The sequence below is a fragment of the Perca fluviatilis genome, chromosome 19, assembly GCF_010015445.1.
Source record: "Perca fluviatilis chromosome 19, GENO_Pfluv_1.0, whole genome shotgun sequence".
Classification (NCBI taxonomy): Eukaryota; Metazoa; Chordata; class Actinopteri; order Perciformes; family Percidae; genus Perca; species Perca fluviatilis.
The window spans coordinates 7,692,978-7,707,202 of record NC_053130.1 but is presented as its reverse complement, the minus strand read 5'-3'; the positions used below and the strand labels follow the sequence as shown (position 1 = coordinate 7,707,202).

The 14,225-nt window shown below is 42.6% G+C and overlaps 1 protein-coding gene across 4 annotated transcripts in view; it reads right to left on the bottom strand.

Annotated features, from left to right (window-relative positions):
• cdh11 (cadherin 11, type 2, OB-cadherin (osteoblast)) overlaps nt 1–13,615 on the bottom strand; it is a 96,631-nt gene extending 83,016 nt beyond the window's left edge. For all 4 annotated transcript variants that reach the window (XM_039783873.1, XM_039783874.1, XM_039783875.1 and 1 more), the window contains exon 1: nt 13,127–13,615. The gene's annotated coding sequence lies outside the window, so the exon portion shown is untranslated. The remainder of the gene's footprint in view (nt 1–13,126) is intronic.
• Nucleotides 13,616–14,225: the final 610 nt, after the last annotated feature.

Genomic DNA, 14,225 nt, shown 5'->3' with positions numbered 1-14,225 from the left:
CGATCTGGCTCAAAGGTCAACGTTTCTTTCACTGCAATATATGTGCATCAACAAACGTGTGACCCGCCAAAGTGTCCTTGAGCGAGACAGCGAGTCACTTAGGTCGAGATGGGAAAGAGAGAAGGAGGGAGACAGTCGCCCCAAGAGACGAAGGAAGCAGCCCTAAGCACACCCAGATTAGCTTTGCTCTATTGAGGAGGCAAGGGGCAGAACACAAGGTCTTAGTGGATGCCACTAAGCCTTTAAAGACCTCTCTTCAGCCTGGGATGTATACACCCCCCCCCCCTCCATCCCATTTATCCAGTAACTGACACACACCGTTTGCATTCACATTAGCCCGTGGAGACCTTACTGACCAAACATTCAGGCTCACAGTCAGGCCATGATCTGTGCACCTAGACGTCATTAGTGGTTTTATAGCTTCAAAGCAGTTTTTATTCATGATGATAAAGTGCAATGATGGGTTTGATCTCAAAGCAGTATGTGCATCATCAAACGCTTTATTCCTTTGTAAGTAAGGACCGCAGGATAGCTAATAAGTTCATAAATATTTAATAGTTCTTCTCTCGTGTCAGCTGTTCAACGTTGGACATCTAAACGTGGAATAGAATATAAAATAAAAACGGGAAAGAAATAGAAAATTACCTTGTTGCAGTTGTACAAGTAACAAGGATATGTCTTACAGTATGGTTGGATATGCAACTGATTTGATCTTTGATCCTGTCACTGATGCACCTAACACTTAGCATAATATACACTACTGGTCAAAAGTTTTACATTGTTTACCCATTTCTTGTTCCCTGAAAAAGGCCTTTTTGTAAAATTCTGAGTTCAGTTCTTTCAGTTTTGGGTAACCTTACTTTTTTTTTTTTAAACCTCAGGCAGTTCACCACTTAACTTTGTACCATTTCAAGCTATTCATTGGACTTGAACTGCTGAAATTTCAATAAAAAACTTGGGGTGTTTTGACCAGTAGTGAATGCTTGAAGGGCTTCATTTCAACATGGTATTATGGATCTGTATGTGACATTTGTTCTTGCAGAATTTGGTTTGGAAATGTAAAATATAAACCATCTTAAGCAAATGTCTTGACAACCTTTTACTTTAACAATGTAGCTTAATGAGTAATATCTGAAAAGTAGCCATTTTCTTTTTTATTCAAATGGTTAATAACTTATTTTTGGGAATAAACTGATACGTGAAGATGAATGAGTTCTGGTGAGTTGACGGGGACAAGGGGGGTGGGCATGGAGGTAAGAGGGAGGAATTGATCAGCAATGTTGCGGACCATTACCCCTACCATGCATGTGTAATGACCCTAATTACCTCTCTAAATCGCCCTCTCCCACCCCTCACCCGCCAACCACTGACGAACACTCGACTCAGTGACAAACTGGTGGACACAAGGGTCATTGTGCCAAAACATCCTCCCCTGCAAAACGATACCCTCTGCTCTCCCCCTTCATTCTTATTTCCCTCCCCGTTTTCTGTTCCCCCTTGTCCCGCTCCAAACCAATGCACGGACGCGCTGGGTACTTGATAATAACAACCTCCCTCCCTCCAGCCCCACATGGTGGTTGAAGCCAGATCCCCTCCCTTCTTCCTCCAGGTTGACACAGAGAGCCCTTTGTTGTCCTGAGCTGCAATCACATACCTCAATAAGCCTGCACTCTTGGTTCTTCTCTCTCTCTCTCTCTCTCCCTCCCTAACCAAAGACCCCCGTGTGAATCGCATATCTCAACAAAGGTTCCCGTAACTGATGCATGGTTAGACAACCATCTGGAAAAATGTTGCCATTGCCATGAAAAAAGTGGATTGACCCAATGTTTGTGTTAGTGCCCCGAGTTAGCAGCAAAACATTTATTTGGATGTAGGATCATAATAATTATGTTTTGTGTTCCAGACAAATGGCTTAAAATGAATTTATTTTTCATGAAATGGGGAGCTCCACTGTATCCTTGAGGATCCCAAAACCTCTTTGTGAAAACTTGCAATACCAAAAAAAAATGCCATTATCACTAGACCCTGGAGTCGAGAGTTAATATTTCTGAACTAAGAACTCAACACCAGCAGCACTGTGCAGTAAAGTGTCCTGAAGGACCTGAACCCTTTCCTCCCCGTTCAGTATACATTGTGCAAGGATAAATAGAAAATGGAAATCCTCTCAAATGAGAGAAGTGTTTTCTCTTTCTCAGCTCCAAATGTCACAGGAAGATATTGTCTTTGATATATTTCTTTTTTCATCTCGAGAGTGAAACCTGATGACATTCAGCTCTTATCGCTCTAATCTGCTCTTAACGACTGGTGCATTGCCTTGTTGAATAAAATATTAGCATGCTCTGTGAACAAAACATCAGGACTATTTTGTCATATAAAAAGGTCAAAACAGCTGTCTAGACAAGCGGTGATGTATTTACTACTGTATGCCTGCCCCTGTGCACACGCATGCACACACACACACACACACACACACACACACACACACACACACACACACACACACACTGTCAAACTACTACTGCAGTAAACTTGTAAGGATTGTTTTGAGACTAGATCCCTTTCACAAACTCCTAATCCATACTGCATCCTTTACCACCACACCTGAACTCAACCTAATGCTTTATCTCACTTTAAAAAAATTATAATAATAAAAAAAAATTTATATATACAGAATTGTCTGCTCTTTGGAGGAAATCCCAGGTCTTTCTCTGGTTTTGGAGACACCTGGTCCTCATAAAGATTATAGAGCACAAGGCAAGATGCATGCTTACATGTACACAGACACACACACACACACACACACACACACACACACACACACACACACACACACACATATTCAGACTCATGCACACACGCAGAGCCTAGGGTGAACAAGCATATCTCACCTTAAATGACACGGACATATGCACACGGACTGACAATGACTTTTATTTGTTGCTCTGGTGATGCTCATGCTCAGGTGCACGGAAATGACACATATACAGACTACAGATCGACCTTGCATGGTCAGCTTTAGCACCAGTATGTGGAAACACATGCAGGGACACATTAGAGTGACACTGACACACACACACACACACACACACACACACACACACACACACACACACACACACACACACCACAGACACACTGTGACCTTGTTTGTTCAACCTTGCCACTAGAATATAAACAGTGTTGATGGCTATTGCCTTCATAACATCACAATAAAAAGAAACACAATTTGATGTCACTCTACATAAAGACTGAAAACACATAGGATGTATGAAAATGGCTCCAAGCCACTGCTACTTCACTGGATGAAAAATGTAACTTTTAAAATTTGACTTGTCGATCTGTATAGATTTCAAATGAATTGCAACAACAACCACTGCTGTGTTATAGACCATTAAAAACATATCCATGTTAACAATATCTAATTATAAGCAGTGTAAAATGGCTGTGGATTTGAAAAGTGTCTGTTAGAATTACAAAAATGGCAACCTGTCAGATCACTTGAGTGAAGTGTTATTTCCAGTCAAACATTCACCCATAGTAACACCTGCTGAAATACTAAGTGATTGGCACCACATCTTTCACCTCTCGCTCACATACTCATCAACGTTCAAAGGGCAGAATCGGCTGTGCTTTTTGAAATCCTTCCCTTTGAATGGCAGGGGTTGATTATATTTCATATATCAGATTAATAGCGGTGTGAAGAAAAGTGTCAGTATCCAGATCGGCCTTGTATCAGTCCTTCCACTTGTCCCTATATATAGCTAGGGCCTTCTATAGCGATATAACAATTAGCCAGTCCTAGAGGAAGCTACTATCTGTTATTCACTGCCTCTCCTTTCACTGAAAAGGTCAATGCTGTCAACAGCTGCAACTGAAACCTAAAGAGACAGTTGAAGCGGGAGATCAAGACTGACAGAGAATGAGAAATTGAGACTTTTTAGAAGATTTCTAAAAGATAAAGAACAGAGAAGCAGATATACCAACAAAAAAAACAGGACGGATGACAAAACCGATAAAGGTTGCTTTATGTGCTTGCTGCTATATAAGTCTGTGAGTCATGGTCAAGGATTAAGGCAAAGAGATATACACTGGAGTCAAGCCGTTCACATGGAAAAAAAATTGAAATTAATACTGTTCAATGAAGAAGCAGCAGTCATATTCAATCATATTACACCATTATATGTGTTACGGTCAATGATGCATGGCTAGAGAGAGAGACAGACAGAAATGAAAAAGAGGGACAGGAAAAAGAGGGAAAGATGCTAAAAGGGAGTGTGAGAGTTAGTGAGAGTGATGGCAGGGAGAGAGAAAGGACAGCAAAAAAAAATAAAGAAAGAGACAGAGGGAGGCGAATGGAGAGAAGTTATTATGGTAAAGAGGTCAACCTTGCAGTAATGCTCTCTCGTGTGTGGAAGAAAACATGCCTTTTGTGTGTCATGTTATATATTTATGTGTGTTATCTCTATTTCTCTTCCTCTACTTCTGTGTATGTGCATGAGTCATCATCTGCCACTACGCCGTCTAATCATAAAGTGTGCACTCTTGTTTGCGTGTTTAGTGTAGGGCTAAAACAGTGGTTATATAATCTCAAGGCCTTGTGTGTGTGTGTGTGTGTGTGTGTGTGTGTGTGTGTGTGTGTGTGTGTGTGTGTGTGTGTGTGTGTGTGTGTGTGTGTGTGTGTGTGTGTGTGTGTGTGTGTGTGTGTGTGTGTGTGAGTGAGAAGGTACACAGAAGACTGAAACATTGTCTTTCAGAGCCCACCTTGACATCCGCAGAGCTGACTCAACGAGGACTCAGCAGTTTTTTTGGAGAGTGGCTCATTAGTAAAACAAATTATGTGACGACAAAATACAAATGCACGGATGGTTTTTTGCCATCTGTCTGATGCTTAATTTTAGCAAACGTTTAGTGATACCAGAACTGTCATGTTATATATTTAATAATAAAACTCAATTGTATTTAATATATCTGCTGTAGTCAGGTTTATTTTGGAACACTTTTCAGCTGAGTAACTGTGTCCTGTCTAGCTAATGCACAGCTGGGATAAATACAGAAGATGGGGGGGACAAGAGGGGTGAGGCATACTGAAGAAGGCTGGCGAAGGAAAGTGAGAAAGGAGGAAGGGAGGAGAGATAAGAAGAGAGGATAGGGGAGGATGGAACGAAAGGAAAGAGGAGAGGACGAGACAGGAGAGGATGAGAACTCCTTGATAAGTCCCAGTGTGATCAAAGCGCTACTTTGACATCAAGAGCATGCCTTGCCAGCATGCTGAGTGGTTAATGCTAGAAATGCACAAACACACTTTGAAACATTAAAATATACAGTATGTGACTAAGAAGACTCTTCTAATATCCATCCAAGTGATAATGATACACACAGTAAGATGGTCTGTGTTTCCAAAAACATTCTCCTCCTTATGGTTTGGCCTCGTAGCTGTCCAAACGTGGAAAAAAACGTGAATTCTAATCGTATCGATTCTCGTGACTTTCATTTGCTTTTGCATTATGCAGCTATTTCTGTCCTCTGTGCCCTCCTCTGTCATTCAATTCAATTTCTCACTTTCTTTAATTTCTCACTTTCTTGTTAGTCTAAACTGTGGCAAAACAAAGGAAAAATGTGCAGGGAGGGATGTATGACAAATGCTCGTGGCCAGACAGAGGTCACAGTTGCATGTTTTTTTTTTTTAGACCTGTGAGCCAACAGGACGCCATTTCTTTTTTTTATTTAAACTATCAGTCTGTTTATCTGCCTGTCGCTTCATCCACCCCTACGATGCAAAGTCCTCTATCTAACCCTGCTCATAATCAGATAAGCTCTATGCAGCAGTTGCTGTTTTGGCTGACCTGTGTGTGTGTGTGTGTGTGTGTGTGTGTGTGTGTGTGTGTGTGTGTGTGTTAGCCTTATGACAAGTTGTTTTCTGCTTCTGGTTTCAGCACTGCTGTGTGTCTGTGCACGCTGCAAAATAACGCTGCTAACATGGACAGAACACACACACACTTCCACAGTATAAATGCATGCATGTACAGCACACACACAAACACACATTGTAACTTGAGGCTATACCCGTCTGTCCATAGAGTTCACCTTTACAAATGTGTTCCATCAGCAAAATTAACTCGCTACAATTAGCATAACCATGTTAATTATGGTAATCAACAACACACCGTCTGCAAATACACACTCCAAGTTGTGCGTTTGTGTGTGTGTGTGTGTGTGTGTGTGTGTGTGTGTGTGTCGCAAGCTTAGGGGAGTGAAGTGAAGAGATATAATGGTGAAAGTGACAGAGCGAGAAAGAGAAATAGATTGAGAGGTGGATAACCAATAATTTGTTTGTCATTTGTCAAAGAACAATTTGAGAACATCACTTTGGGTTCTCGGGAAGTTGCACTGAGAATTTATTTTGCTATTTTCATGCATTTTACTAACACAAAGATGAATCAATATGGAAATAAACATTTGGTTGCAGAAAATGTGGATGAGGATGGGAGGAGGAAGACTGTAGAAAGAGAGTGAGTTATGAATGGCCACTTCATTGGTGGCTCCAAAGAGAAAATGAACACACACACACACACACACACACACACACACACATACACACACACACTGTTAATTATTATCCTGAATAATGAGAAGCAAACGACTCATTAAATCTCTCCTTGACCCGCACGCAGAGACTAGCCTCTCTTTCCTTCTTCCTTTTCTTTCTCACTGACTCTACTGTACTTCATGCACAATCTGTCAAACCAGAAGCCTTTCCGCTGAGAATTATTAATTGGCATTAAAACAAAATCCTCAAAAAATCACTGACCCCCAAGCTACAGTAGTTTTCTGGAACAAATGGCTGGAAAGAATGCAAAGAAAACCTCCTCAAATTCATACATGAGATGAACTTTGTTGCTGACCTTCATCACATATCCCTTCTCTTTTTCTCTTCTGCCTCACTGTGTCTCTCCCTGCTGAATACTGTCTACTAGAGCACAAATATGCTGATAAAATTAGCAGTAAAAAAAACAAACAACAACCTTGCTTTTCTTCCTCTCGTGTGACCGGTGTCATGAGACCACAAACCACCTGACTGCACCTAACGACTGTCACAGAAAACAAATTACATTGGGACACACACACACACACACAAACACACACACACACACACACACACACACAGGAAACAAATTTGCACCATATATACACCTGCAAACTCTCATTGACGTTACATGTGCTTTCACATACAGGCGTGCATTTGTGGACGAGGACAGCTTATGTGCACACACTTATACAAACACGAGGCGCTCTGATCAATATAGCTCTCTATCTGGAGTAATCAATTCACATTCTACTCCGATCAATATCCCCGTCAACGCAGCATTCTGATCACCAATAGCGAGATCAATGAAATTGCTCGTTAATCCTGAATTACCATTGATCCGTTATCACAATTACACCACAGCCTCATCATCTGGCAGTACATCCACACGGCTCTAATGTATGGGAGAAAAGGTCACGCTATCTGAAGAGCAAATATTCAGCCACTCATGGAGAACAACCGACCGAGCTTTAACACTAAAAGCCACGGGGATTTCTGCTGCAGCTTCAGGCATTATGCTCTCAGGATAAAAAGGCGATTAAAAAGCAAAGTTTTAAAAGTCGATTTTTTTTTTTCGATTGACGCTCGAGTGTTCATGTGCCGCCCGCCACATGCTTTTTGTTTAATTGCAGCGTGTGGTGTCCTTGTTGTTTTCCGGTATTATTTGTGGTGACATTTCCTGTCTCTGAGTCCTGATGTGCATCCATCCAGCTTCCGCTTGCGCTAGTTAAATGACTTCAATGTGACTTTCCTCATCAAATAATGAAAGCACGGGACATGTTCATGAGTGACGCTGTCACTGGTTTATTTCTGTGGCCAAAAAAATGAAAAGCATTTTCCAGCTTACTGACTTTAGCTTGATGTTTAATTGTATTTCATTTTCTTTGTCCTTTTCAGGGTTATGGGGATTGGATTAAATCCCAGCAGGCAGTAGGTTGAAGGCAGGGAAACACCCTCAAAAGATCGAAAACTTAGAGTCAAGATCGAAGTCAAAGATCGAGTCAACACGTCTAACGTATTTGATTTCTAGTTCGGATTAAAAGATAAAGTTTGTGCAGATTTGAGCTGTTTAATAGCTTGAAACATACAATCCGAAAAATAGGATGTTTTCACAAACTTAGTGGACAAAAGAACGCCTTAAAATGTCAGTTGACGGGCAAAGTTTGGACTCAAAGACACAGTTTTTAAGTGAATAATAGCAATAATGGGTTGACTACATCTCTTTATTAAAACCTTTTGAACATATGGGTAATTTTGCTTGTCCAGTTCATGCACTTTACCGTTCATGTCACTGGAATGTAGAACGCTGGCGGACTAACTGAAACCACATGAGCACAAGAAAAAGAAACATACAAACTACTCCATGCTTATAGTCCTAGGAAACTAAACCCAGGACATTCTACTGCCAGGAAACTGTGTCAACAACAGTCAACCACCTGTGCTGGCTCAGTCCTCCTCAACTGCACCAATACGCAGGAAATCACCCACCCCCACCCCACCCACCTTATCCCTCGTTAAATGCAAACAAATCAGCCACTGTCTTTTTTTCCCCCTCTTGAAGGCAAGGAAAGAGATGAGAGGTCAAAAACACTAATTACTGACTCCGTTATTTAATCTGGTTGAGGCCGGAGATTAGAGTTATAATCCCATCGCACTGCCACAGGAAATTCTGAAATCAGTGTAACATCTACCTGGTTTACCATGTTTACTTGGATAGAGGAGAAGAGGACAGGAAAACAGAGATAAAGAGCTGAGGGAGAACTCAGTGCAGAAAGGGCTAAAAAGTCTATCGAACCCGTGGACCTATAGGGACCAGGAGATAGCAAAGCAGAACCCTCCCTCTCTCTCTCTCTCTCTCTCTCTCTCTCTCTCTCTCTCTCTCTGGGAGGTAATGCAAATCTTAAGGTAACAGAAGCCAGTCACGGTGAACATACTTATCCAGACAGACCACTTTTTTGTGTGTGTGCGCGCGCGTGCGTGTGCGTTTGGGGTGATTGAATCCTGCATCCCTGGGGAGCCTAACTACCTCTCCATCTCTCTGACTGGCCCTCTCAGAGAAAGAGTGACAGGTTTGGCAAGAAAAACGAATTAGAAAGAAAGAGAAGAAAAAAGAGAGAGCAGACCAGTCGTTGCCGCAGCAAAGCCCAACAGCTCCCTCTGTCGTCACTTAGAAAAGGTCTCATTCATTCCCCTCTTTACCTCTCTTTCTACCTTCTCTTTGACTTCTGTCTCCTCATCTTCAACATCTCCTTCTGTTTCTCTTCGCAGCCTTTTCTTTTCCCCCTCTTTCACAGTTTCAAAGTAATACGTTTACAGTGCCATGGTGTGTGAGAATGGAGCAGCTGGCCCTTAATTAAATATAAATATAACAATTACAGTGTAATAAATGAATCTCTCTATCTCACTGCCTCCCTGGTAACCTACGTCAGTGGGGTTTGCAGCCAGCAAGGCTTTTCTTCTTCTTTCTTCAAAATTCAGTCCTGCACATTTCAAGAATGTGGAAAAATCAACACAACTTTGGCCAAACTTTAAAAATCTTTAAAAGTGGCTCACAGCCAGTCAAAGCCAAACTTCAAAGTGAACACCAGGACATAAACATATCATATGCAGGCGAGGGTCATGGTTTACATAAAACATACATAGGTTGTCTGCAAAGTCATTCAATGTAAAGAACATCAAATATTAAGCCTGTAAGTCTGCAAAAAGATGAAACGGATAAATGTCTGAAAAGGAGAAGAGAATATGGAACCCAACTTTAATCACTATGTAGCTCTTAACCTGTATTTAGCTCAGAGTCTATACTATTATGCACTTATTGCATACTCCCCACCAACACAATGTGATCGGTAACCGTGATTAGAGCGTGCAGCTTAACTCGAATACAACATTCACTGGCCTAGATGTGTCTTTTCAAACATAGCTGAAGGAACGCTCACGGATTTAATTATGTCTACAAACTATAAGGAACACAGCCATGAAGCAGAATATATCCATTGCCAGGTCCTGAAACGGCTTATTCCAATCCAACGAATCTGACGACATTTCTGTGTCACTTTCTGTGCGATTTCTTGGCTGAACATCAGTGGAAAATATCTGATACCTCACCCACCCCGCTTTCATCTGTCATCCAAGCCAGGTTTCTGTATACCGCTCACCCTAAATAGCACAAAGATTCACTGGTACAAGGGGATTCTGTGTTTCTGTCCTGCTTTTAAAGTATACAATCACATTCCCAGACGGAAAGCCTCGCTTTTGTGGGAAGTGAAAAGGGAGCTAGACAGTTCGTACCTGAGATAGATAAGTGAAGACAAGCAGATTCTGGCTGCAGGTCTCGTTTCAGCTCCCGACAGCGGTGGCTCTCTAAGAGGGAGATGAAATACAGTGCTGATAGAAGTCACGCTGCCCTCCAATTCTCCCCCGCCTCCTCCTCTCATATTCTGATAGGAGTCATGCTCTTTTTTTTTTCCGTCTCAGCTCTGCTCCTCTTCCGATCGCCTGCCTGGTTGTCTCTCCTCTCGTCTCCTCTGGTCTCCCCTCATTTCCTCTCCGGCTCCTCTTTCTTGCCTCTTGATCCTCCCCTCTGTCCTCTGTCCTCTATCCTAACTGAATCACTATGTGACTGAAATACTGGGGCTACAAGAATTAATTAGAAAATTAAGCAAACATCCTAAAGCACCAATTGGGCCGGTAGTGCGGTGTTATTTACTAAAAACCCTTTAGTGGAGCCACAGTGAGACGGCTCTGATAGTAAGCCTGTGGTCGCAGAGCGAATATAAGAGGCAGCGATTCAACACTAGAAAAATTAGGGACGTTCTTTTCATGTGATATGTCTTTTGAGTGGCCACCGAACCACAAAGTCAAATCACAGAACCAAGGAAAAAAAAGGGGAATTATGTGTTTCTTCTCCACAATGTTGACTGGTCTGTAGGCTAATTAACAAAATGCAGGGGGTGGAAATAAACAGCGCTGTCTAAAAAGTAACCACATAATAAAGACATGCAGAGGAAAACCAACAACACTGTCGCAACACTGGAAACAAGAGGGGGGAGGCACAAGGAGCTTCTCGCCTGTGAGAATGTAACACAAGAAGTTAGACGCTTTTTTCTTCTGTTTAACGAACTGGAGCTAGGACCTCTGAGGGGTCGCTCTCTGTGCATATTTCTGTCTTTTCGTGACGGCAGACTTTTTTGTCTTCCTTTTTAAAGGCACTGCAACAAAAAATAAAAAAAAATAAAAATAAAAAAATAAAAAAAACAGCACTGCAAGCCAGCCAAGCCTGGCTGGTAAGAACCCTCTGTCGAATAAAATACAACAGCAGCAAATTATTTTCTCAATGGCTCCCACAAGACTGAGCAGAGAGTCAGGGAGAGTGGGGTGAGGAGAGATGGGAGAAGGAGAGGGAGAGGAAGAGGAGTGGGAGAGCGATGGGGAAGATGAAATGCAAAAGGAAAAAAGAGAGGTGCTGGAGGTGGGGGAGAGAGGGGAGATATTTCATAGAGCAACAGTGTGGGAGACAGAAGGAGAGAGAGAGAGAGAGGGAGAGATTATTGCCTGCTTGGGAGCAGCAATGTTGAGCTGTGCCATGAATACCAAAGACTGTACAGCCCTACAGTCAATGCCTCTCTCTCTCTCTCTCTCTCTCTTCTCTCTCTGCTCCCCCATTGAAAACCCAGCAGAATTGCAGCTGGCCAAATTATACACCGATATCTCACTTACTCTTCCTTGAAAACGACTCAGCAGCAGCTCAGTACTTCATGCATCCATAATTATTCTTATAAGACCGGCTCACACACTCAACCAGCAAGGGCACCTTTTAAGTAGATTTCAGTAGATGTATGTGCAACAATTAAAGACTGATCTAATGTGGCCCTACAGGGACGATAAGCCAAACACACGGACCTAATTGAGTGCCGAATATGCCTGCATGAACCTCTGGGCAAGTGATCTGTATGCAGTTTTAATGCAGTTTCACCAGCGCTGGCGCACACGGAAAGGGCAAGGACGCAGCTCTGGTTGAAGTATTCAAATGGACTGAATTCTAAACCGTATGGAGTCTTTGGGGCTTCACATTTCAAGATCTTAAGTCTACAAAGCGATAATGAACCATGCAAAGAGAGGAAACCGACGCAGAAAGGACATCACATAGGCTTAAGTTGATCATTTAAACTGTAAAAATACTCTTTTTGGTGAAAACGCCTTTTGGGAGAAATAGACCAATGTGCCAAATAAATGCAAATGAAGTCCATCCAAAAAGTGACGACCGTTCGTCTCTTTTGATTTAGTGATTAAGTGAATTCTCTCATTTTCTGAATGATGTGAGTTGACCGTGAAACATACACAAGCCCTTAGCCTGCGTTGACGGTGATCCAAAGAAAAGTTGTGCGTCGCCGTTACGCATAGGCGCCGGGAGGCACCGACACAGCGAAAGAGAGCCTACACCGAGATTATAGCCTCGATACGTGGCCAGACATACACGCATATACACACACTGTCGGACGCGCACGCACACATCAGACGAGCGCAAAAAAAATGCAGACACACGCCAAAACACACACGGCGCCGGAAACGTGAAAAAAAAAATACAGTCTGTGTTTTGTGAAAACCGCACAAATCCAACCGTCATCCAGTGGTCCCGAGGACCGAAGAAAGTCGGCACTGTTAGAGCCAGCAGCACAACAGATGCACTCATATTTGGTTTCCATTGATAATGCGCAACGGCTCTGTGGGGTCCTTATTCCTTACGTGCTCATACATTAAAAAAAAGTCTGACATCCTCTCACAGTGACCTTTTTATAGATGTAATGCTTGTGTGACAACCCTGTGTTTGGATTAATCCAGAGTCGAATCCAAAATCTCCCCGGAAACCGAAACATTTCACTTGGGTCGCTCTCGCCTGTTTTACGCTCATTAAAAGCCTCTGCAGAAAGACGCACGGACAGCGAGGGGAGAGAGAGAAGCAGACTGGGAGGGGAAAGCGATGAATGGGACCGTGTCGAAGTAACAACGGCTAAATCCCAGTCCTTTAACTCAAGCGGTCCTTACCTTGGAAGTGAGAAACTCCGTGCGCAGCCCGTCTCTCCAAGGAAATTCCTCCAATACATACAAGCCGGTCGAAAACGATCACTTCTGTCAACAATGATTGCTTCTTTCATCAGATGTCCAACACATCCACTGATTTAAAACCCAGTTTTTGTCTGTGTGTGTGCGCTTGGAGAAGAGGGGGTAAAAAAAAAACCAAATGTTCTTTCTCCTATATTTTATCCTGCTGGAGCGCAGAGGCAAGACAATACCAAACCAACCAACCAAGCGGGTTAAAATATGGATACAAAAAACAAAATATGATAGACAGAGCAGTAGTGCGTCTTGATAACGTTCCGAGATTGAAGTGATGAACAGGAGTGGTGAGGAGGTTTTGGGTGTTGGGAGAGAAAAGAGGGGAATCACCGTAGCATCCCTCCCTCCTTAGGTTATCAAATCCGGTAGTCTACCGTCAGCGCCGTTTATCCGTCCTCTCTCCAAGAGCCTCGGAAGCGGTGTGAGGGGAACTGCACGGGCGCGCAGTGGCAACGAGAGAGAGGGAGGGGAGGGGGGAGAGTGTGAAAAAGAGAGAGAGAGAGAGATGTCGCTGCCGATGGAGGGCGTTGGAAACTAGACTAATTCTCTCTCTCCTCTCACTTTCTCCTCTGTATAATCGGTCTTGTTATGGTAATCATATAATATTTTGGTGTTAAGATAACTTTTAAATACCCTGCCATGGCACTGTGTGAATAAGTTGTGGTACTACAGAAGATAAATACATCATTAAGCAAATAAGATCTCAGAAGATAATCTGATAAGAGCATTGTACTGCAGGCTACAGAGAAACATACATTTATTTAAATGCATGTGGGTGTTTCTGATAAAAAAAAAATCACTTATGCTGAGTAAGCTGTTGTGTATATAATGCAGAAGTGTTTAGATCACATAATATTCCTATTATTGTGACACTGTTCACCGCTTCAGATCAAAATCCAGAGTGAAAGGCTGCAGCAGAAGGAGCCCTGCAGACAGGGGTAAATGAATGCAACAGTTGCTCTTTTCTCATTGGCTGAGAGCTGCGTCCAATCGCTGCCAGAGCAGATTTAGAATCTCATAGGCAGCC